The 23,687-nt window shown below is 43.1% G+C and overlaps 1 protein-coding gene across 1 annotated transcript in view; it reads right to left on the bottom strand.

Annotated features, from left to right (window-relative positions):
- JADE1 (jade family PHD finger 1) overlaps positions 1 to 23,687 on the bottom strand; it is a 264,676-nt gene that overhangs the window by 130,285 nt on the left and 110,704 nt on the right. Inside the window, exon 3 of the mRNA XM_036233485.1 lies at positions 13,783 to 13,853. The gene's annotated coding sequence lies outside the window, so the exon portion shown is untranslated. The remainder of the gene's footprint in view (positions 1 to 13,782; positions 13,854 to 23,687) is intronic.

The raw sequence follows: 23,687 nt of genomic DNA, 5'->3' as shown, positions 1-23,687 counted from the left end.
CAGGCACAGTCACTTTCTGGTGAGCATAACTTGTAATGTGACAGCTCTTATCAGAAAAGGAAGGAAGAAAAGGAAAAGAAGCATTGTCTTCTACACATGGAGATAATAGCTACTTTGCAAGATTATTCTGAGGACTAAATGAAATAATTTTTGTAAAATGCTTAGTATAGCACCTGTCATGGAATATTCCATCATAATTATAGATTTTATTATTATAATCTATAAAAATAGTGGCTAAAAAAAACTAGAGTTGGAAAGCCTCTGCCTAAACTTCTTATAATGTTCTAAAGTTAGTTTTAGTATTATTTTATGCTAGTTTTACCTTAAAAATATATCTAGAATAAATTCAATATTCAACAAAGATCAGTGATGTGAAAATATTCGAATAATAAAACTTTCCATAGATCAATGACTGGTGGCCTTAACCAAGAATTTGAACAATTTCTCATAGGTAACCAACCATGCGTGCCCTCTGCTTCACCTGTAACCTGTGCACCCCGTTAGCTCCCCTCCCAGTCTTCTCCTTTTGACCACCGAGGAGGGCCTTAGAAGAGGCACAGAATGGCACGGCCTTGATTTTGGCGACAGGGGTATTGTTTTTTCAGCTAACTCAGCATGCTTGGGATCCTTTTAACAGCATAGTGTTATCATGTGGTTTCAGTAGAAAAAGTCCCTATGTAAAAATAGCACCTTCTTCCTCAGCATGTCTGCTCCTTTAATGAAAATAAGACTTTAGCTTAGACTGAGCCAATGCAGCTATCGAGGGGTGAGCCAAAATCTCGTCGGCTTCACACAGTCAGCTAAGTTCAGTAACGATGGTCGTCGTAGCCACTGACGATAAGGAAGACACGGCAGAAGGAGGCATGGGCAGCACAGGGCACATCCAAACACCATGTGATATAAACAGGCCAAAAGGAAGAAAAGAAATTACTTAGCACTCACGAATTCTTATCCAATCCAATAAAAAGAAAGAGATGAACTAACAATTCGAGCTATGGCAACATGGCAGGTAGGCTGCTTCTCAGAGAATGGTGTGCTGGTCGCCCTCGCTAGCCCGCATTCTATCGCACGCTGTTTGGGCATCGAGAAACTTCTGTGTGCATCATGAAAATAAAACTGAGCAAAATATAAACAAAGATTATATTTTCTACGGAAAGGCACAGTTACAACTTTGAAAAGCTATCCTGGGAAACACAGTTTCAGAAACCGTCCTTGGGCCATCGGTGTCCTCTCACGTTAGCGTCAGTGTCTGCGCCACGTCAACCCGATGACTGGATTAGTTGTGCTTATCGGGGTCCCCTGAGAACAGTGAGGCCAGGGTCGTAGGCAGGGCCGCAGCACGCTGTGCTACTGGCCGAGCAGTAAGAGCTCCTTCAGAGAGTCTGGCACGGGGAATAACTGGAAGTGTGCCCATCTTATGACGATCAGAAATTTCACTTTCGCTGACTGAAATCTACTCACAGAACAGAAGAAATGTTACCAGGAGCTTAGTTTGGGCCCTAGAAGTCTCTAAGCTCTTTTATCAGGGGGAAAAAAAGACAACTGCAATTTTATCTTATAATCTATTTCCCTAGAAACCAGATCTTTCTTAGGGAAGAATGTTTCTTTTTTGCAAACCCTAAGATACCTTTAACAGAAACTCTTTGAAAGTCATTTGAAAGGCTGTCAGACACCTCTTATTTATTACGACAAACAGAGATCTCATTTCCTTTGGTGTGGCTGCAAGCTTCGCTGGGTATCAGTGAGTGCCTGCAATGCTACCCCTGCAGATTCCATATCTGCGTCTGAGCAGCCCCCATTATCCGATATTTGAAAGAGATCTGGGAAGATGTCCACCTCTGTCAATTAAGAGAGACCGCAGTGTCCTGCACACAGTAGGCATTCAGCAAACATTAGTTAGCCCCATGCTGGCTCCCCCCACCACCCCAGTCCCTTTTATCTGAAGGAAAATCTAAAATTGGATGACCTGGAGGCTGAGAGGGCATAATACTATTTTCTTAGTTTGCAGCCAAAATAGATTCAGAGGAACTATAGCTAAAACATTCAGGTGGAAATTATCAGCAGACCGTTTGAAAAAATAGAGCCAAATTTAAGAATATATTTAGGAATTGGGGATATAAATTGTGAAATCATCTACCTAGAGGTTTGTAATGAAGCTATGGTAGTGAATGAGTTTATTGAGAAAATGTAAGAAAAAGAAGGTGGATGAGGAAAGAATCCCACATTTAATCATGGAAGAAGGAACAGAGCTCTGGAAAAAAAAAAAAAAAAAAACAGAAAATGCAGTCAATGAACTAGGAAGAAAATGAATATTTTCTTTTAATAGAAGCTACAAGTGACTTTCAAAAAAGGAGGTTAATTGCATTAAAAAAAACTACAAAACATTCAAGGAAGAGAGGGACTGAGGTGTCACCACTGATGGTTGGGAAGTAGCTAGTTAATCTTATTACTACAATAGCTGCTGTAGAAACTGGCTGCCAAGAATCGAAACGTGAATCCAGGAGAAAGAACTGAAGATGATGAGAAAAGCTTGTCCTCCAAGAGACCCGATGGCGGTGGGGAGAAGGGCTCTAGCTCAGGGTACGCAAGGGGCGGCAGAGCTAGAGTTGCCATGAGGTGTGTATGCTGAGCCACACCCTGCGTCTCATAAACGCGGTAGATTGCAAAAGGGGCGCAGAACCCGTCCATCCCTGTAGGCCTGCTCCTTTGCACTGTGACTCTATAGCCTCTCCGTCAAGATATGGAGTCTATTCTCCCCTAGAATCTGGATCTGGCCATGTGACTTGCTATGGCCTCTAGGACGTTAGGAGACATGATACAAGTAGGGGCTTAAAGGTGTTTGCATAGTTCACATTCTCTCGACCATCATGTGAACGAGGCTGGGCTTGTCTGCTGGAGGATGGGAGAGAACATGGAGCGTGAGCCCAGTTCCATAGAACTTGCCCAGACTAGAAAAACTGTCTCCTGAGCCACAGAATAGTGAGAGATAAGAAATGTCTGTCATTATAAGCCACCACACTTTTGGATAGTTTGTTACACAGCAAAAGCTACCTGATACAATGAGATTCCTTCCTTTTGCACTAATCGTCTGGACTAAATTAATTCTGAAGTAATAGTATGAGATAAGAGTGTGGGACGACATCATCTTAGAAAACAAAGGACAACAAAACTTGCAGATACCAACAGTAATGTGTTATCTGGTGATCAGACCCCCAAAATCATAAGCATCCACAACACAGCTGGGAATTTAGTTAGGTCAGCGCCGATGTAAAAGATGCCCACACATCGAGGAAATTCCCTGCCACAAAGTCTGTGTGATTTATTAATGGCAGAAGTATAGGTCATCTCTAAGCCTTTACATCACAACTTGGTGATAGAGAATTCTGTAGAAATATGGTGGCAGTTTTAAAAAGATGGGTGATTTCTCAACAGCTATCGAGTCACACAAGGGTTACAGATGATATGTTAGGCACATTATTGGTTAAAGCAGGACTAGAAACCAGCGCATACGTGGGACCTCGGGTTAAGCGCAGAAGCCACCATAGTGGTCATAGGCAGGCGGGGAGATGATCACCACCTCCAGGTCCAGGAAAGACTGCAGTGGGACCCTGTATATTCCACCAGGGCATCTCACACTGCTGCCGAGTGGTACAGCTGATGTTCACAGCAACGACTCAGAGCCCTCAAGGATATGTTACACTATGTTCAATATACTCTGTTCAGAGAGTCCAAGAAGAATGGAATCCATTTTATTACCATTTCCATAAAAATAGCTAAGGTTTCAAAAAGCTTGGTGTTTAAAAGGTCTAAGCTTTAGTTCACTGGAAAACCCACTTCTTTGTGACACCTCATTTTCTAACGATACAAATGGATGAGGTATTAATTTAGGCATATTCATTTGGCATTATAATGGATCCTAAAACTATATATAACATGACAATTACTTTCAGAGACAGAAAGGAAGCATTGTCCAGAAAATGGAGAGTAGAATGATACTTTGTTCAAATTAGGAAGCAGGCATTGATGTACTTTCATTTTTTTTTTTTTTTTTTTTTTTAACATCTGTCAACATTCTACGGCCGCCACTGGTTTTAGTTCGCATTCCCCTGGGGCCAGATGCTGTCATTACCACTTTGCTCCTTTACTCAGCAAGTACTAGCGTGGCCTTTGGTCTTCGTTCAGCAGTTTCGGGGTTTAGATGGCCTACATAGAGAGTCCTTCCTTAACAAGCCTACATCTTTTAACTCCCAATCCTCCTCCAGCTTTACTATTCTTCCCTGAATATGGCATAATTTTTGTCGTCACTGTTCTCATCACTAAAAACATTCATTGAGAGCCAACACACCAGTTTCTGTGTAGGACACACCAGTTGTTCCTCAGCCCTTTGTCTCATCTTGTCTATTACATCATCCATCAGGTCTAATTTTAGGATCAAATTCCCGCACCCCAGGCTAAAGGCACTCATCACCTCGTTCCCTGATCCAGGGGTCACTGCACTGAGCTGTAAGTTTATGGAATATAGTATTCTCTTGGAGCTTTATTAAGTTCCCAACTTTTCAATCAGCTTTCCTACTTGACCTAATACTCTTCAAATACCAGCTCTGCTGCCTGGGATTCTGCTTTGGAATTAAGTGTTTCTAAATGCAATTTGGTCTATTTTCAAAAAGCAGACTTTGATGTAGGACCTGGGTTCCAGTCCTGGCTCTGCCCCACAGCAGTTACATGACCTAGCCCTGAGCCTCAGCATCTCTCTCTCCATAAGGCAGTCATTGCAATGGGTACGTCAGATAATTCCTGTACGTAGAGCCCCCAGTATGGTTCCCGCCACACAGGAGACAATAAATATTGATTCCTTGCATTTTCTCCTTCCTTCAAGATTAATCTATGTCCTTTTGCATTTTGCTTCCTTTCAACTAAGGCTGTGGCTAACAAAATTTTTTCCAATTATTTTTATGAATTTTCAGCTTCTCACCAAGTATACAGCAGAGTGGTTAGAGTGGATAGGTGTTGTGAAATCACCCATCTTTATTAAAATTGCCACCATATTTCTACAGAATTCTCTATCACCAGCAAAACTGTAAACTGCTCTTCATTACGAAGAGGCTAGTATTTGAGATCACACCTTCCAAACTTTCTATATACCATGCTTTCCAACTCTCATGAACTCATGCCCTGTAAACAGTCTCCAAATGGTGGGAGAACTTACAGGAAAAACTGTTTTACCTCCCTCCCAACCTTCAGAAGCCTTGTCTTCCAAAATAGGAATGCCTGCCCTCCAGAATTAATTGTAAATGTTCCTTCTGCTCTTGTAATTCCCACCTTCACTTCTCCCCACAAGAATGAGAATTAGGATTGCAGATGAAATTAAGGTTGCTAATCAATTGACTTTATAGTAGGAAGATGAGCCTGGATTCTGTAGGCAGGCTTAGCGTCGTCACAAGAGCCCTCGGCTATGGAAGAAAGACAGAAAAGAGCCACAGCAAAGGAAAGAGATGCAAGAACTCCACCCGCTGTTGCTGGCTTTGAAGACAGAAGAAAAAGGTCATAATTTGGGAAGCTTCTAGAAGCTGGCGAGTGCAAGGAAAGCGATTCTCTCCTAGAACCTCTAGAAAAGAACATGGCCCTACCGAAACCTTGATTTTAGCTCAATGAGACACATTTTGGACTTCAGAACTTTAGAACTATAAGATAATAAATTTTTGTTTTAGCCACTATTTTTTTTTTTAACAGCAGCAACAGAAAACACACTGGTGGTAGATTATAAGTGAATAATTGCTCAAAATAAGACTATCTGAAACTAGAAGAGACAGAGATGGCTTTAAATGGCAATTTTAAGATTTTTTCCCCCATATCATCCAGTGTGGGCAAGGCTGGATAATGAAGATTAGATTTTTTTTTTTTTTTTGGCGGGGGGCGGGGGTAGTGATCTTTTGTTTTTTCACACTCCTTAGTATAGCGGGTTAAATTTGGGATATTGTTGCACCTTCCGTTCTGAGGCTTGATTTTCTACTAAAACCAACTCTCCTCGGAAGAGTCACACACTACACTTTTCAGAATGAATGAGTTTATCAGAAAATACGGCTTGAGTGAAGGGAGAACGGAGGACACAGAGCCAGGGCTTGAGCATCTAGATTCCTGGGAGGGGTGGAGGGGAAGGAGGCCAGGCTGGTCCTGACACACAGGTGGAGGGAACCGCTCCCACACGTGTCAAACCAACCGCTGTCCTTGGGCAGGGCTGTTGTCAGCCCCACTCAACACTGCTCTTTACGCCAGAGGTACCATACGCTCTGCATCGTGCGGCACTGCGGGCGGAGGAGTTCATCATGCCCACCGGCGGGACCAATCGCTTCACACTACTCAGGGCTTTCACATTCGCACTGCTGCTTTCCACGGCATTTTAGGTACCTGTGGTTTCGGCTCTGTAATCGGAGTCCCGCATTTCATCACTGTTCTCTGACCCTCCAGAGTCAAGGCTTTTTGAAGCAAAAGTTATTTTTAATTTTTAAAATAAACTTTCTGTCACCGTCCTCATCAATTAGTATTCTTTGCTCCCGAAAGGACTGTGAACAACATGATGTTAAAACAACTCTGAGTAAGCAGTAATGAAACAGCACTTTCTAAGTGTGCCCTTTCCCACCACGTGGGAAGAACTGCCAGGGGTTTCTCATTTCAAAGACACACAAATGCATGGAGTACTTTGAGAGCAACTACACAGGTACCTCCCCGCTCTGGAGCTCACCCCGAATTCGGCAGCAGTCCCTGTTGACGACAGCGAGTGGGGAATAAAAGAGCGTCATCGCAGGAGGAAGGGGGTGAGTCTAGTGAGTGCCAGTCCCTGGGAGGCAGGATAAGCACCAGATCGGGCAGCAGATTAAGTGCGTTCCAGGTCACTCTAACACCCTGTGACTCCTGAAGGTTATTTACCCTCTCTGTACGTCTAGGTCTATACAAGAGGAAAGGCGGAGTGAAAATAATAGTGCCTGCCTCATAGGGCCAGTGCGATGATTAATTCATACAAAACACTTAGTTCTAGGTGGAAAATGACAGCTTGATGAATACTGGTCCTTTTTACACAGAACCCAAAACTTGAGAAATCAACACCTTGGCCAGACCACAAATATTTTTCTAATTTATTGTCCACTTTTGCTAGACATCAAGATAAACGTTTAGCTCGCTTAGGTCCCCTCTTCGCTTGAGGCTGGGGTCCCTGGAAACACCTGAGTAGACTGACACCGTGGCCTGTGTCCCTTATCAGGCGTCCTTTTCTGTTGCCCAATCCCTGCCTTTCCCCATGTGGTTCCAATATCAAAATATTTAGCCCATCCGTTCCAGAGGGGTTTGGACTTTCTCTTCATTTGTGCTTCTTGAAATAATATGCTCCTGAGGCACAGACTGTTCCTTCATCACTAAAAAAGGTCAAGCATTTATTAGCCTGTGTATAAACATGACAACAAAGGAGCCCTTGTAAAAGTGGAATGTTCGGCTTGGAAAGAACACAGGAGTTCCTCTTGAGTGTGGCAGATTCCCTTGGATTCCATCCCCTTCAAATACACCATGTTAATGTCACTGTTTCTTTCTGGATTCTAGAGTCCTACTTTAAATCCCCAGGATTCTTGATTTATCCGGTCTATAAATACAGTCTTGTTTTCATTCAAACACAGTAACAGTTTCTACAGATAAAGCTCATTCTAGAATGATGAGTAGAAGGTATGCTCTCCTGTGTGTCACATGATCACTTGGCATAAAAAGGGGAAATGACTTTTCTTTGTTCGCCAGCAGCCATTTCACACAAACGTGAGTCCCACACTCTAGGGAATAAACCGAGGCAAGCCCAGACTCTGGTCTCCTCCTTAGATGTCTTCTTCAGGCGACGGTAATCCAACGCGGAGCTCTCTGTCACCGTGCTTTCCCATCCACTGTGGCAGCCGACCGCCATCTGCACTAGCCTGTTCTGATTCATGTCGCGGAATCAGAGGCTATGCTTTACAAATTGAGATAATACGTATTTCAGGCAATATGTATTATTTGTAAAACACAGCCTCTGACTCAGCGACATGCATAATTTGGGTTTAAAAACGTTCTCAAATTTACACATTGTCTCTTTCTAACCTGTTGTTGGTGCTGCTCTTTACAGAACATTCTTTGGCTTTCCTTATCCAGGGAGTGGAAGAGAGATGGACTCCATAATGAGGGATTTTCTAGCCAGTCTCAGGTAAATCTTATTTTGGAGAATGGTGATCCTGTTCTGTTTCCCTTTAAGGCTGGCAGAGTAAAACTATTCATCTCTGATTGAAGAGCCCAGATTTTGTCTGTGGTGGGGGCAGCAGGTATGTAAGGCTCATGAAAACCAGTTCGAGCACTGCATTCCAGCTCCTGCTAGGACAGTCTGTTTGAGAACATTCTATGTGAATAAAAGAGTTGCTGCTTGCTGTCCTCTTTCTCCTTCCTCTTCCTCTCTTCTCCCTACAGGTCTCCCTCTCCATTCTCCTCTTCCTCTTTCTTCTTTTTCTTCTTAACCTGACTTACATTTTTGTCCAGAGCTGACCAAGGAAGCAACCAGGCCTGGAAAAGGATCTGCAACTAAATACTTATTTTTCTGTTAGGAATTTCCCTGGTGCAGGGCGGGAAATCATGTGACAGTGCTTTTTCAACTTAATGTCAACTTGTATTATTTTGTAACCAGACAAGTGAACTGTCAGCCCTGAAATTTAGCAGTCTTCCCTTCTCAGAGGAAGTACAAGGTACATTTCATTCAAGTAAATGCAAAAACATATGCTTTCATGGGCTGGCACCAACTTTCCAATTTTCTTTTTCTACTATACTCCTCACTTCCTCCGCACACACAGGCGTGCACGCACACATACACACACACAATGCTATTAGTACATCACGTTATTCCCTTTCCTCTGAGCTCAGAACAATTTCTGAGCTCTAACTAGGTGAAAAAATGAACAAAAGAAGCTGTGCAATTACAACCTGCTCCTTTTGCTTACACATTCTCTGTTTTGAGAATGCTACCCTCGCCGCTCTCCTATTTTTATTGAAGAAATTTCTACTCATCTTTCAAGGCTCAGCTTGCTGCTGCCTTTTCTGAAGTCCTCACTCAGTATCGCTCTTTCCTTCTCCCTGGTACTCAGTGTTTACTTCTTAAATGTCACCATCATTCTGCCTTTGTTTGCCACTTTTTGTTGGGTTGTACTCCTCTCTCCTTACAATGTAAGTTCCTTCATGGCAGGAAATGTCTTTTTCATCTCTGTATCCCTCAAAATCTAGCATAATGGCTACTATAAGATAAACACTGAAATGTTTAATGTCTTGGTCTCCTGTTTGCTAAGCTCTGGGAGAATACTGTCAAATTCCAGGTACGAGGGCCAGATAGAGTATTCACCAAAGAAGATACAGGAGCAGGAGTTGAAGGCGAATGGGCATCCTGATGCGGATATCAGGCAGCCATTTGAATCTCTAGGTCTGGAGGTGAGGAGAGGTCAGAACCAGATACACGGAGCTGGGAGTTAGCAGTGCGGAGGCGATAACGAAAACCATGGGAGTGGGTGAGAGCACTGCAGACGGCGCTCGAGAGTGAGGGCTGCAGAGCGCGGAGGACACACTGAGGAGGGTCGGCGATGGACAGGATCCGGCAGTGGCTCTGAGACGGAATACTTTGAAATCGAGTAGAGAGCAAGAAGGGAGTGGGGTTATGAAAGCTAAGGGAGAAGTCAAGTCCAAGAAAGACGGACTGGGGACGAGGGGTGAAAGCTACAGAAGCAGGTCGCAGCTAGAGTACAAGTCAATATAGGGTTTTTAAAGGAGGAAAGTGATACTTTTCTTTGGAAGGTTCTTATTTTCAAGGATAAAACAAATAGTTGGTAGTTAAAATGTAACAGGTCTGCAGACTACCTCTCATTAAGACAATTACAGACCTCTTCAAATCTTACCAGATAAACCATATTCCAATCTGCATTTCCTTGAGTCTCCCTAATAAAAGAGATGATGGGAATATGAGAGAAACTTTTGCCCACACCCTGTGAGTACATTAGAGTGACTGGGACACTCTAACTCAGATGTACTCCGCAGATGAAAAAGCCCTTCCTTGATATGGGGTCATGAGAGAGGGTTCTCAAGGAGGACCTTCGAGGCATCAGTAAAATTACCCATTACTGAGCCTCCAGGAGAGTAAGAGCAGAAGAGCACTTAAAACAGAATGCCCTGAGATACGTATTCAGATATATTACTGTGATGATAATGGCTATCACAATTTAATTTATGTTAACTAGTATTATTCTATTTGTTAAAACAAAATATGACCTCTTTCCGAAATAGGTTAAATTGATATCAAAACAGAAGTAATTACATTTATTTCTTATTTTATTTTGAGGGAGGAGGGGAGACCCATCTGTCTATTCTTCTGTCCATTCTTTCAACCACCTATCTGTCCACCCATCTGTCTATGTGCCCATCCAAACCATTTTTAAGGCCCTTTTATTTACTGGGCTTTACGCGAGTCCCTGAGTCTATGAAAGAGGACCAGGACCAGATCCCAGACTGCGATGTAGTTTCCGTCCAAGATATAGGAATTTGGTTTAAAACATCATTAAAATTAGGCCAGGGATCAGGGCATATATCAAATTCTTTTCAAACAAAACCCAGAGATACACCTTAGGCATCGTCTCGGTACTTCGTTAGTAAACTAATGCTTCCTCACATTATTGCTATCACTGATAAATGTCAAAGGGGAGGGTGATGTTATCGGAGCTGTTTTTTTTTTTTTTTTACTCTATTACAAAAATAGATTATAAACACATACACATATGTCACAGAAAGAACTTAGGCTAATATTTCTATACAGGGACAAAAATTAGCATATTTTTAAAGTTCACAGTTACATTCTTGTTGTCAGTTGTAATCATCTGTTGGTTTGAACTCCTTATCTTATGATAGCTATCAAAACCTATTGGTATGATGTATTCTGCTTAAATTTCAAAAGGGTATATAAATTTTACAGTCAGAGTTCCTGAAGGAGGCTGTGATTAAGTATTTTCATAGGGCCATCTTCATAAAGGCACCGCACTAAATTAAACCAATAAATTATGATCCCTAGCAACAAAACAAAGCTATGATTGAACTTAGGTTTATAAAGGTTTTAGTTTTAGGTATTTTTTCCCTATTTGGGACATTAGTTGAAGCCAGTATTTAATTACAGTTTACATGAGGCATATGCTTTGGGGAAAGACCACCATATACACTAAGGGAAAGCACAAATGAGTCAGAGCTATGCACGCTGTCATGCTACTCTCCCAGAGGCTCTTTGCTCCTTTTGGAGAGCTGTTGGTGCCCCCAGTGTTGGGGCGGGGTAGGCACTGAGGTCAATCTGCTGTTGAGAGGAGTGAGAGATGCAAGGCCTTTCATGAGGGTCTCCGGAGGAAGCTAAGGCTTCTATGACCTTGGAGTGCACACCCTCACAGAAAAGCCCCTTACTTGATCTGCTGGCAGTTGTAATGTCATATTGGACACCATCCTATGCTAGATTTAATTTAAGGAGACTGTTGGGCACAGTATCAAACAGCAGGTACAAGGGCTGCGGGAGCATTTATTATTCATCACAGATTGGCAGCCTGACGTGTAAAGACTCAGACTGGCAGAGTATTCAAGTCATAAACCATCTTCCTATTCCCCTCGAACAGTATGAATCAGTCAGCTTTGCTGCTATAACAAACAACTCTGAAAATCTCCGTTATAACTATAAAGCTTTTTTCTGTGATCTGGAATGAAGAAGACAAATGCTTTAAAACTGGCCTCATGTCTTCATTCCAGATTTAGGCGGAAAGAACAGCCTATTTTTGGACATGTGATTCTTACAGCCAAAAAGAAAATAAGATAGCTAGCTGAAACACACAATGACTGAAAACACACAATGGCTCTGTCTTAGGCAGTTTAGGCTGCTATAACAAAAACCCCATAGACTGAATGGCTTAAGCCACAAACATTTATTTCTCCCAGATTAAGGCACCCGTAGATTCAGTGTCTGGTGAGGGTCTGCTTCCTGGTTTGGAGACAGCCGTCTTCTCACTGTATCCTCGCTGGTCTTAGGGAGAGGCCATCTCTCTCATGACTCTCCTTTATAAAGGCACTAATCTCATTCATAAGGGCTCCACCCTCATGATCTAATTACCTCCCAAATACCACCTCTTTGGGGATTAGAGCTTCAACATACGGATTTTGAATGGAAATAAACATTCAGTCCATGACAGGCTCTCAAAACTTTTGCTCAGATGCGGTACGGTCAAGGTTACCCATATATCACTGGACAAAGTACTCACACGTCCAAGCCCGACATCAGCCGCGATTGCATCCTCCCCCCACAGAAGGCATGGCAAGTTGCTGCTCCTGTCTGAAGAGGTGTGAGTTGCTGAGGACTGATAACACCATCTGCTACACCACCGTCTTTGCTGCAGCCCCACCCAACTCTCCAGTCTAGTCCTTCGCCCCCTGCTTTCCCTGCCAGCTCAGGGAGGACACAGGACAGGTCCGGGGAGGAAGGCTGCATGAGAAGTGAGGCCGCAGCAGCTGTCGCTTCTCCCCGTCCCTGTTTTGCACCGTCAGCCTCTGAGTGCGGAGGGCACAGTGGGTTGAGAAGCAGAACTGCAGATGAGGTGAAAGACCAATGAGGGAACTGAGACCTTTATCGTTAACTGGAGGGGCCACTCGAGTAGTGCCTGGGGCAAGGGAGTCACTTGTGCATCCTAGAGGGCTGTGCCTGAGAGAACGTAATTAAGCCCACTCCTCAAAGCCATCGCCTCTTCAATTAATATTTACTGAGCACCCACTGAGACACTGGCCCTAGACTCAGAACTACAAACCCTCTTGGGCTGGGAAAGGCTCTGACTCATTTGCACATTAAAAAGCACACAGACAGTGGAAACCCACCTTTTCCCCCTTCCCAGTCACCCGGGGAGAGAACTAAGGCTTCTTCATTCATGTGTGGAATCCCAATTAAACATAGTAAACAAAAGGAACTTCTTACATTGTAATTTTCCTCCCTCTCCCTTGCTTTATTTGCAGTCGGATTTATTGCTCGAGAATTGCCTCCTTTAAGCATCATTCCCTATTAACCAGAGAGATAAAAGCCATAAAGAGAAGGGAACTCCTTCAGTTCTCTCTGCCAGTAGTATGACCGAGCAGCGCCTTTACAAGGGGAGTTGACAGCTGTTGACTGAGACTGCCTGTCCTGCACCAGGGCTGTGCTCATGCTCTGAATGCAAACTGCAGCCATCAGAGACAGAGCAGGGTTTGAGAACTGCTTCAGCCCAGAGCAAATCTGCTTGGGCGCTAGAAAAGAAATTGTGTCGTTTTAAAGCAGATGTATGTTCTTAACGTGGTTGGTTTGTAAAGCAATAAAACATGATTCCACACCCCCGCCCCCCCCCCTTCTTAGCCTATCACAACTGTTGGAGTAAACAGTGTACCTTGAGACAGGGTGATTCAATCACAATTCCACGTAATATTTAGTCCATACAACTGGATGAAACTTAAATTAGCATCATATATTGAACGCATTTCATTTTCTCACATACAGTACAATATTAGGAGCAAACAACATATGTCGCCATGGTTATAAACAAAGGTGTCATGTTTGCAAAACAGATTCTATATGTAGAACATCTATAAATGGGACAAAATATGGGGTTTTCATTGGTTGAAGTGGTGTTAAATATTTCAATCTGCATGATCCTTATAAGAAACGTTTTCCCCTTCTCTGTGAATACCAATAAGGGTTGTCTTTACCTTTGGCCGAACTAGAGTTCTTGCCTCAGGTCCTCCTCCGTGACCTTGAGTCCGAGCTTCTGTTTCTTCACCTGTGAAATAAGATTGTTGAGCTGGATCAGTTTTTCTCCAGGTCTATTCTGGGGAACACTGTTTCTGAAGAAATGACTGTGGGGTAACATTTTTAAAAGAACGTTCATGTTCAAATAAGTTCAGGAACTGCGACATTTAACAAAACTAAACACATGTCTTTACTCAGAGCTTTAGTATGCTAATAGTATTCACTGTGATTCTTCAAGAGGAGGATACAGTATGCATTGTTTCTCTAATTTTCAATTAGAAAACTATTTATTGCAATCATTTCTCAGAATCAGTCTAAATATTAGACTTTAAAGACCCTGCAGCTTATGATGTTCCATGATTCTGCTGCCTGTTTATCCCATCTAAGTTTCCAGTATCTCTTATCATGTCAGGGCTTCCATCTGTAAAGTGACAGTCAATTTGTTCTTCATTCTCTTTTCCCTTGCAATTTGTTTTGAAAATTTCAAACCCACAAAAAGTTGAAAGAATAGTACAATAAGTATATACTCTTCACTTAGATTCAATAATTGTTAACATTTTGCTCCAATTTCTCTCCCCCTCAACACTTTATGTACTATATGTATAATTTTACTGCCGAACTATTTGAAATTAACCGTCCCAACAAACCGTCACCCAATGGCTTTAGCATTGATGGATGATTCTTACATAGACCAAATATTGTGTGGGAATTGCAAAACAGTAATTTTTCTAATCCTGTTATCCTTTCTACTTTATTAGTTATTATTCTTCTCTAAAGAATTTTCCCTTTCTCATTTCTCTGTCTCTCATTGAGTATCATGACCTATCATAGAGTCTCTTTTTATTCAATATTTTATAATTATTGTAATTCCTTTATTCAGAGACTACTCTGCACCTGGTACTAAAGTGCGATTAACCTAAATTCAGCTTAGTCTTCTCCACCTTTTCCTGCAGTGCTTAAGGAAACCATCGGTGGAAGACGAACAACTCATCCAGGTCCTTGAACTGGCTACCGGTTTGCCACAAAGTTTTGCCAGGTGGGAAAAGGAAGTGAAGATGGAGATGGAAGTGGAGGGAGATCTCCAAATTATAATTATTATTCCCCTTTTGTAAACCTTGGCCAGGTTTCTATGGTTCGCGCAATCACCAAATGGCCATCTTAAACATCACGCTGAAAAAAAAAAAAAAATCAGCGGCCGTCTCTGTGGGCTCATGCGAATCTGCCTCAGAAGGCAGGCGATTCCAGCACCAAGAACTCGGCCTCGGGACTTGGGCTCAGGATCTACAGGAGGGGAATCAAAACTTCAGTTTTTACTCTGAGCACAAAACAGGTCACCTAATGACCAGCCAAGTCACTGGGGAGACCAGGGAAAACCTTAACATATAACTAGTTCATACGCAAACATCCAGGTACCAAGAGCACTGGGAAAGATGAGAGCCCCAGTGCACCTCCCTAGCCGAACACAGGCCGCCAGCCCATCACGGGCAGCATCCTCACCTTGTGGGCAAGATGCAAATCATAAATTCCAAATAAGTCATCACCAAATGAATCAGAAAGCAGCTTTTGCTGGAGCTCACTTTCAGTGGAAAGATAAAGGACCCTCTGTTTCTGATAAAGAATAGGCTGACCCATCATTGGTAAAATTTTCCAGTGGAAGGAGTGTCCTGAGCATTATACAGGGGTGGGGTGGGGGTGGGTACCTTTTGCAGGCCAGTAAGCCTGGGTGCTCTAGGACCCTGCTGACCGATGGAGGTCATAAAACGTATCCAAAGGATGTTCAATTTTTTGAACTTGATTTTGTCTCTTTTAAGGGAGGGTCCTTGCTCCCTGGGGAGTACTAAGAGCAGCTCCCCCAGCCCTGGAAGAAAGCACGGTTTGTCTTCCCTAAGGGGAGGGCAGGGATAGTGGGCAGAAACTGGTGACCAGCCAGGGACTCAGCAGCCAGGTGGTGATCCTGGTACCTAGAATCTGCGTGACCTCGAGAATTACAAAATGTGTGCATCTCTCCGAGGTCATGGGAGAAGATGCTCCCAGCTGTCAGAGCACTTCCAGAGGGAGAAGGGCCCTGTGGGAAAAGCCCAGGTTTTAGAAGCTACAAAACTTGAGTTCAAATGCCATCCCTCAAAGGTGCAAGGCATACGGCCTATACAACTCAGTTAATATCAGTTCCCTCATCTGTGAAACAGAAATTAAAAATACCTCGTAGATCTGTTGTGCAAATCATGTTAAATAAGGTAAAGCATGTGTTTCCCATTATTAATTGGAATTCCTTTCATTCCAGAAAGTAACCTGAGCTAGTTGAAGAAAAAAATGAGAAAGATTGAGACAGAAAGAGAATTAACTGTAAGATTATAGTGATATCCCATCATTCTTAAAGTCAAGAATTCAACTGAGTCTTCTAATGAGGCTGGAACCAAGAAACAAAATCATCAGGAGCCACTGTAGCTTCTTTGTATATCTGCATTTTCCTGCTTTGGGGAGGACTGGCTTTCTCTCTTCTAGGCCAGCAGAACTGGCAGAACGTGACTGCCAATAGCTTTTGAGTTTATGTCTTCCTTTCCCAAGACACCAGCAAAGGGGGAACAGAATCCCATACTCCAATTACAAAGTCTTCCAGGAGAATCTGGTGCCTCACCTACGACAGTTCACTGGGGCAGGAGTGGGTGGTTGTCAGAAAGAGTAGGCGGGAGCAGTGGCCTTAGGTAGCTACACTGGGCCAAAGGGCTCAACTGCGGTGAGCGAGGTAGCTGGGGGATCCTTGTGAGCTGGGTGGACATGTAAAATGTGTTTTCTACAGGTTCCTCGTCCTGTCTGTCACATAAGGAGGGTGTTACTTTCCTATCTCCTGCCTCTCATTCCAGATATGATGAACCTAAGAGAAGAACTGGGGACAGTTACTCAGGTTAGTCGGGGCATGTAGGGCCCCGTCGTAACTGAAATGGAGACCATCAGGGCTGACACAGTATCTGGCCATCGGAACACCAGGATAAATAAGGCGGATAAATAAGGCGGGCTGTCTACTTTATAGTCCTTCCTTGCCCTTCCTAAATTTGGCCTCTTGCTGTGTTCCCTAAATATAACTGTCTGCCCTTGAAAAATTCCTTGTTTCTGGTGATATGATGGCAGGAACAATCCTATGGAGAAAAGGGCTCTCTATGGAAGCAGGTTCATGACGAGGCAATGGTGGCAGATGATGGTTAGAGGTGACGCTGTTGAAGAGAACACTAGAAGAGAACTGCTACAGAAACCTAGCTGGCTTTTTCCTACTGCTGCAGACCGCATTTTCAAGTGTGGGAACTGTGATAAAGCCAATATCCATTAGTCCATTTGTTCATTCATTCATTCACTCATTTATTCATTCTCCCTCTCCCACTCTCGCTTGCATTCTCATCCTCTCTGTCCCTCTTCCCTCCCTCCCTTCCTTCTCTCTCAAGCAATAAGTGTTTACGAAGCTGAGCACTGTGCTATTGGCAAATACAAAGAAAACTCTCAAGATGTTTTCCATGTTCACCTATAACTCCTGGAAAGTGGGCCCAAGACTGTCCTCTGATTACAGGAGGCTGATCAAAGCATCTGGGGAAGAAGGTCAAATCATCTAGACCAAGACAGAGTGTAGAGTATGAATCTGGACCAAAGAGTTGAGAACAAGGGGCATGCGAGGCAGAGCAGCAGCGTGAGGCAGGGCCTGACAAGGCCCCCAGAGGCTACGGGGCTCAGGCAGGCACCTCAGAGGGACAGCCCAGGCCGTGGCTGGGGAAGGCCTTTGAAGGGACCTGGGCCTTTCTGATCTGAAGAGGACAAAAAAAAAGTTCTGAAGGAGGAAACATTCTCCACAACAAATGCTTTTCTAATCCTTCAGATGAGAGAATAAAAACCTTCCTCAGTAATCCTATTCCCAGCTCACCCCAAACATAACTCAGAAAACTGTAATGAAAGAAACACATTTCTTTAAATTTGTGCCTGGGACTAAAATCCTCAGAGGAGAAAAGACCAAACGCAGGCTCTTTCCTCAAGAAACGACGATGCCCATGTGGTCACCTAGGCACAGATTTCTTTACATTGCCACTGAAAACAACTTGTGTCCAGGTGGTAAAAGGTATTAGATGAGTTTTAGAGTTTTCCCAGATTTAAGTGGCTTAGATTTGAGGGAGCCTTTTATCTTTATCTATTGGCATTTGTCCTTACTTATGTTTCTCAAGCAACTAAAAACCCGCGAATCACTGAGTAATAAGAATCACTTGAGTGACAAGTCCTATTTGACTAAATAGCCCAGCCATGTCTTTGCTATTGATATAAATGCTTCCATATTACATTTACATCATTTATATCCACCGTAAAAAAAAAAATGTATTTCAACAGTACGAAAATAATGTGGCAGGAAGGTAACCCCAGGGTATTATAAATATCATATAAGTCATAACTATAATGATAATATTTGAATTTATCTTCAGAAGATAAAGGTTGAACTTAACAAGAGGCCACAAGTGAGCCATAAAGACTTCCTTATTGAGTGCAGATAAATTTCAGATTTCTGATAATCTTGTTAGACACTCTAGTTTCTCATTCTCACTGCGATCCCTTAGTTTTAAAACTGCTCACTACTCTTACAGCTGCTGCTTTCTGTTGCTTTTCCGTGTCCAATGATCTCTAGTAAAACACTAGTACGATGTCAAAGGGTCTTTCTTTTCTCTGCTTCCGTTTCTTCCTTCCCCAATTCCTTTCCCATCTCCTTTCCCCCCATCATCTCCTAAATTCCACACCTAATAGTAGGACCAAAGATATAAATAAGGAAATTAAAATGCAAATAAGAGTTATGTATTTAATAACAGGAGAGAGAGAAATGTAACACCTACTTGCCCCTTTAGTCCAGATGGGATGCCATAGAAGTGATGCAGTTTGGGGGTGGTGGTGCTTAAACAGTATAAATTTATTTTCTTGTAATTCTGGAGGCTAGAAGTCTGAGGTCAAGGTGTCTGAAGGGTTGGATTTTTTCTTGAGGCCGCTCTCCGGAGCTTGTGCATGGCTGCCTTCTCTGTGTCTTCACATGGTCTCGCTCTGTGTGTGTCTGTCCTAATCTCCTCTTCCTGGCAGGACACTATTCATATTGGATTGGAGCCCATCCTAATGACCTCTTTTTAACTTAATTACCTCTTTAAAGGCTCTGTCTCCAAATACAAGCACAATCTGAGGTCTTGGGGGTTAGAACTTCAACATATGAATTTGGATGGGACACGATTCAACCTATAGCATCCGTCCTCACCCACCTTCACTAAACACCTCTTCTCTGCACACCAGCCTGCCCTGGTGTTCACTGTCCACACACAGCTTTAGTACTCTATGCCATTATTTCAGTGGCTGATTAAATGTAATCGGGCACTTCTAGACACTGTCTTGAGTGGTTTTTAGATGAAATTCATTTCTCTCTCCACAAGATCCATGAGTACAGGGATAGTTTTTAATCCCTCTCAATGCCTAGAACATGGTGGGCACATTAGTAGATAAGACAGTAAAATAAAAGAACAAAACGAATTTCGAATGAATTGAAATAGGAAGTGTCATTCTCTTAGCTGCTATATTTGTACATGTTATCCCTTTGAAAACAGAAGCCCCTTAGAGGTAAGATTATGTTTTCTGAAGCGAAAGTAAAGGAATTCATTCATTTTGACCAGCGAAAATAAAATTTGTACAACTTTCAAAATCTTTTGTCTTTCCAAGATGATTTTTAGGTACAGTGAAGTGACTATTTTATAAATGGGTCAACTCCGAGATTTTCATATATTTGGCTGAGACTATTTTGTTTATAGGAACTCAGTTAAGTTTGGATGATGCTCACTAGCAGTTGTAGTGGTAATAGTGGCTTTTCTTTGTAGAGACCACAGCACAGATACTGAAAGCAATTCTTGAAAAATAATTATTAGCAGAGGTACCATGTATATTTCATTTTGCACAGTCTGATCTTTCCATTTATAGAGCTACCTCGTACGCCCTTCTTAACTTTGCAAACATGGCGGGTAAATTTTTTGCCGATTTTTTGGAAGTTATTTGGCTCTTCATTTCTCCATAATGATAGCAGGCTTTTCAGAGCTCACTTTGCTCATGCCTGAGGCTGTGCCTCCAAAATAAGTTTCCTCAATTATATTCTCTCATTCATTTGAAAAATTCAGTCTCAAACAAGAGATGAAATTTATGCTGTTTTCCTGACTCTTTATGGATGTAAGTAAATATATATATTTTATTGAAAAAAGATCATAATTCCTAAGCATAAGAAATAAAAGCCAGATTGAGGAAATTCCGGAATGGCCAAAATAATGGTTTATGCTATCTTTCAAGATATCTCAAAGGAGAAATTAACCTGCATTATCACGTAGCTGGTGATAAAGAAAGAAATGATAGAAAATCCTGATTTAATGCTTTCTGGATTGTCTGTTCTTCAACATCCAAGGTAATGACAACAATGGTGGTGGAAATTCTCAACAGGAATTAGATGTTGGTGTAGTGTTTGGCCTATGAGAGGATGCCTATGAGATGAGATGGGACTTTGCCCAGGAATGGTGTCTAATTGCCTCCTGTTTATTACCATGAGATGGCCCACGTGTGCTTTACTTACATTACGTCATTTAATTCTCATAGCAATGCACTTAATGAGGTGGGTATTCTGTTTTGCAGATGAGGGAACTGGGGGGTGGGGCAGGGTCAAAGAGTTTATGTAACTTTCCCCAAGCCATGTAGCATGAGCAGGAGAGAGAAGAGTACCAATGTGTTCACTCCCAGAGGCTGTGAGACCCAAGGTGTATCAAGCTAGAGGCATGCCGTTTGAGGGGAGAGGTATTTGCCAAGGTGACAGCCTGGGTCTTTTTATCCTCTATAATTCACTTCCTTAGTCCAGCTCCTTCTAGAGTGGTCACTGCTCTCAACTTCCATATTCTAAGAGAAAATCAACCTGCCAGAATGACGGAGGGCTTCACCCAAGAGTCTTTACATTGTTTTAAAGTAAGAGTCTCCAAACTGCCGGAAGGATGGTTATTTATGTAGGAAATGATTAAATTGTATTTTGGTATGAGAAAGTTTCTCTCCTCGAAATATATAGGAATAACCACCACTTGCAGCTGGAAACACTAGGAGAGGGTGCCTTTTGCCTTCAGACTATAAAACTCTTTCTTGGCATCTTCGTTTCAAAAAATATTCTTCTGCAAAGTTCCTTGAGCCTGAGTTTTCTGCGGCCCTGGCTCCTACAGTGCTGGTAGGGACACGTAGCTCACCTTCGCTGTCCCGCACAGCCCAGGCGCGGGAGCTGGGGTGCGGGCTGGGGAGACAGCACAGTTGCTCTCACAGGGAAGAACGTCTGAGGCGGCTCTAGCTTTCACACGCAGGGCTTCCAGAGAGATTTCAGCCACACCTAGCAGTCCTACGAGTTGTCAGTGCCTCTCGTTGATTCCTACTTTCAGCAAAAATCCTTTAGGGCAGCGAGTGCACGGGGAAACCTGTCATCATCAACCACCACAGTGTCACATCAGCGATTCTCGGGAGTGTCAGCTCCACTATTTGACTCAGCTATTTACCTCACAGGGAAGGGCTTTGTTTGACTGTCAGAAAATAGAACATGAACATTTGTCTGTCATACACACACGAGCACTCCACAGCACAAATAAACAAAACGGTCATGTACATTAGTAAATGTGTTTGCATTATTTAACCAAATCAGATGACGCATGTGAATAAGCCTGCAGATCAAGTACCATCGAGTAACTTGCTCGTAATCTGTCTCCTACAATACAGCCATTGCCACTCATTCCAGTCACCCAATTCAGACCCTGGAAATGTACTATTTTTAGACCGGCTTTGTGTGCCACTATTTACAAAGCGCACTGTTAAATCTTTTGAAAAGCAGCCAAGAAGTTGGGTGAGAACCTAGAAACCTGCCACACAGATCAGCATCCTAATCAACCCTGGGGAGGCCAGCACTAAAGATCTGCCTTTGTTTCCTTTTTTTCTTTCCCTTCCTCTCCACAGGAATATCAATGTAAAAAGGCAAGGGACAAAGAGGTGGCCTTATTTGTTCTTGTCGCTCAAATGGGTTGCTTTACTCACACTCCTAGGTAACAGCCCATTTGTCAACATCTTTGGCAATTTAATTTGCTCTTTGTCAAAACCACTTTCGGAAAAGATTTGACAGTTTATTTACTTGCGGGCCGACGTGACGGCAGCGGGTGCGTCATGGAAAACTCAGACATGGGTGCCTCCCAGGCGCCGGGAGGCAGTCACGTGACAGCCCGCCGCTCCCGGCCAACCCGCGGCTGGCAAGCCGGACAAGTGGCCACACGGGAAGGAGGGGCCGAGAAGAAAATAGTAGGCGAAGTGTTGGCGTGAGGCAGGTGGCGGACGAGGCGGTCGCACAGAGGGAGAATTGCAACACCAGGGAGGACACGGAGGGCCTCCTATCGTTCTGCAGCCAACAAAAAACCTGAAAGCACTAAGTCTGGCTCTGTTTCCACAGCTTGAGAAAAGCTGAGAACGGAAGCAATGACTGGGCTAATTCTGGACAAAGTTTTTAAAAATGATTTTTGAGAGGAATCCAGCTCTTTGCCTCGGTTCTTAGCTTCTGTGTAAATTGCTCATTTCCCCAAATCCTTTGGCTTTTCACGTTACTTGACTTGTATTTGGTGTAGTGGATGGGGTCGGTTGAGGGGTCCTTTCACCCGCCTTCCGCACGGTGCCACTTTGTTCCTTCACTGAGCCCGGAGCAGCCTGTGGAAGCAGGGCAGCCAGCCCGGGCCAGGCAGTGACGCCCCTGCTACCTCTGCCCCTGCACTGGGATGGCCCGGTGTTCTCCACGACAGTATCCCTCTCCCTCTACCGCACGGATGAGAGGACAAACAGAGTCGGGTTTCGAGTGCCTTGGGTCTAAAGCAGTCTCTTAATTTTAGGCGTTTTATTATTTTATTTATTATTTCAATAGGGTCTTGATAGTCATTATGAGAGGCACTAGATGGAAAAGTAGCCCGCCAGGATAACGATTGACAGTGACAACAAAAACAACTTCCTTCAGAGCCCACAGGTGCCAGGCACTGTCCTAGACACTATACGATATCTCTATCCTTACCTTTGCAAGTTAAGTATCATTTTTTGCCATTGTAGGGGAGTACTGAGAATCTGAAGGGTACTTGGCCAAGGCCACCAACCAACCAGTGAGAGATCTGAAATTCAAACTTAGATTTGTTGTCCTCTCTCTACTGAACTAGGCAGTACCCTTTGCAAATGTGAACCCATTCCAAGCATCGAAGGGCAACTGGTTTTGCTTTGATGAATCTCAGTTCCATATACACTGGGTTCTGTTATTTTAAGAGATTCAACATGTTCCTATATCTCAGGATTCTTACAGAAGAGTAACAGCATTGCTACTTGAGTTTTCACTGGCACAATTAGCAAATTAGAATTAGCTTGTCTGTTGCTACTTTTTGTTGTTGTTGTTGTTGTTGCTACTTTTACTTCTTCAACGTCTAAGTATTCCATTTGACCTGATTCTTTTCCTGGATGTGGTATGGAGAACACAGTCTATAGTAACAGTGCCTAAGAATATCTTGGCTTCCTTTATAGGTACATAAATGAGGAAAGAATGTTTCCAACCCTGAGCATGGAGGCAGCATCACTCTATAGCAGGTTTGCATGCACACAAAGTTTGACCAAAACAAACCACCGGACAAAGTATAGGCAATAGTTGGCGTTAAACAGAAAAGGGAGCAAAGTTTCTGATGAGATGCAGAGAACACAGGAAGCAGGTATTGGTAAAATTTGCAGCTACAAAAGTATTGCTGTCATAGTGAATGCTCGATAGATTATCCTCACTTTCCTCCTATATGTCTATTTA

The sequence above is a fragment of the Rousettus aegyptiacus genome, unplaced genomic scaffold, assembly GCF_014176215.1.
Source record: "Rousettus aegyptiacus isolate mRouAeg1 unplaced genomic scaffold, mRouAeg1.p scaffold_m13_p_16, whole genome shotgun sequence".
In the NCBI taxonomy this organism is placed as follows: Eukaryota; Metazoa; Chordata; class Mammalia; order Chiroptera; family Pteropodidae; genus Rousettus; species Rousettus aegyptiacus.
This window is presented reverse-complemented; position numbering and strand designations above follow the sequence as displayed.